Source organism: Rosa rugosa, chromosome 2, assembly GCF_958449725.1.
Source record: "Rosa rugosa chromosome 2, drRosRugo1.1, whole genome shotgun sequence".
In the NCBI taxonomy this organism is placed as follows: domain Eukaryota; kingdom Viridiplantae; phylum Streptophyta; class Magnoliopsida; order Rosales; family Rosaceae; genus Rosa; species Rosa rugosa.
Window position 1 is genome coordinate 27,646,225 of NC_084821.1, and position 2,083 is coordinate 27,648,307.

Genomic DNA, 2,083 nt, shown 5'->3' on the forward strand with positions numbered 1-2,083 from the left:
TTGTGATTTTGTTTTTGAAATTTGAAGTGTTTTTGATTGAATTGTTCATAGATTGAATTTTGCTTGGTAAGATTTCAGCTTAGTAAAATGAACATCAGTATCATAATTATTCATCTTTTGCTCATATACCCAAAACGATTACCTTTAATTCACTGTTTGTTTTCATGTTTTCAGCTGTAGTAACTGATTTCTCAGCTTTTACAATCTTTCAAAACAAAAGCTTTCATTGTTTGTTTCTTTTGTTTATCGAAGTTCATCTAATTCCATGATTCATATACAAAATTTGGTTTTATTCTGTAGCCTTTGTTCTAGCTTTTGAATAGTTCGAAGAACCAAAGTCTTTTTTTAACACTCTTAGACAGAAAGAATAAAGTAGAACAAACAAAAGAAATCCGGTTCTTAATCTGGTTTTGGGCAATCAATTATAGAATTAATCATAATGTTACTTTGGTAATGTTGAAAGATTTTAGTTTTGTTGATCCTGTATTGAATGAATTTAATCATAATGTCAATTTCTTTTCAGTTTCTTCAGAGTTAATTGCCTTTTTGGGTTTTCTTTGCAGCTCAAAACTTGAAGGAAGGCCACCAAGTTGCAGGCTCTCACACAAAGTATGTTTTTTCACAGTCACTAACTGCATCAACAGGTTTCATTTTGTAAGCTTATTTGCTAGATTTGAGATTTTCAATTTTTGATTTGATGTCATCGCTGGGGTGGGAAAGAGAAGAGGGTGGATTCAAGATTGTGGTGGACTTCGGGGGCAGGGTTTGGGTTTGTTTCTGGAGAGGTGGATCCGAAAATTTTGATAGAGTTTGGGGGATAGTTTTCAGCAGGAAAAGAGGTATGTGTTTGATTTGGGTTGTTTAAAATTGTGGTTTTGATTAGGAAATTGATCTGTATTTGTTGTTTTCTTTACAATCTCACTCTTTGTTTCTACGAAATTGATTCATTTCAGTTGTTTGTATATTTATGCAGGAAATAGCCGCCTCTGTTGTAGATAGTGACAATCCAATTGGTCATATAATTTTCGCAACCATAGGAGGCAAAAATGGAGAGCCCAAACAGGTAACCATTCTGAAAATTTCTGTTTTGGATCTGTCTCTCCCTTCAAAGTTTGCTTCTTGAGCAATTTCAAACAGTAAAATATAAAATTACTAATCCAATTTTTGAGATCTAAATGTTTCTAGCTGATCAAAGTTCATTTTTCTCTGTTAAGAAACTGATGTATTTTTTCAGGTTCTTTTACCTTGCAGACCATTAGTTATATAGCAGAACCTGTTCTGGGAACTGGATCATTTGAAATTGTTTTCAGGTTTGTTGGGTGATCGTTTTCCTAACTGTTGTGCTGGTACGAATTTGTTTTTTCATATACGATGGTCACTAATGATCCTTTACTCTTACACAAAATGCTTGGAAACTGGTCAGGCTGTGGCTATAAAGAAGGTTTTACAGTGCAGATTCAAAGAAGTGAGCTCTCTATCGAGACCAAACACTAATGGTAATGAGTTTCCACTTTCAAATGCAAGCATTCAAGAGTATGTCCCTAGCTGGAAAGCAAATTTGATGGAGAAGTACAAGAGAAAGCCATCAAGGAATTGTTTGAGAAATTAAAAGACATAGGAGACGAGGACATCCACGCCTTCCATTGATAGCAGCAACAATTTGGAACCTTCTAGACATGGTAATGGTGTTTGCTATGATATATACTATTTTATCACTTTCATCAAATAGTACCTCATTTTGGTTTATGTTGATGATCACTGTGAATTCCTTTTGTAAACCTAAAATGGTTAACAATAACAAACCCCCGCGGCATAGCACGGGCACTATTTCTAGTTACTAACTATTTCTTTTGGCTCACTCCACAAAGGGGTATGGCTATCACTAGCTCTTGTATACTTTATAAAAGGTAGGCACATCTGTGTGTAATATAAATCACTTTCTCTCTCTCTCTCTTCTCTGAACAGGCCAGAGATTGCAGCCAAAAGCATGGAAAAAGGTGTAGCTAAAGCTGGTCCAGCAAATGAAAACTGTAGTCAAAATACTTTCAGTAGTGTTACCGGGATTTCATGGACTGGTGATAGG

At 35.0% G+C, this 2,083-nt stretch overlaps 1 long non-coding RNA gene across 1 annotated transcript; it reads left to right on the top strand.

The window, feature by feature from the left end:
• Positions 1-705: 705 nt before the first annotated feature.
• Positions 706-1,641, top strand: LOC133729869 (uncharacterized). The gene is made up of 3 exons (XR_009856526.1): positions 706-839; positions 974-1,063; positions 1,456-1,641. It is a non-coding gene; the product is annotated as an uncharacterized LOC133729869 (long non-coding RNA).
• The last annotated feature ends 442 nt before the right edge of the window (positions 1,642-2,083 follow it).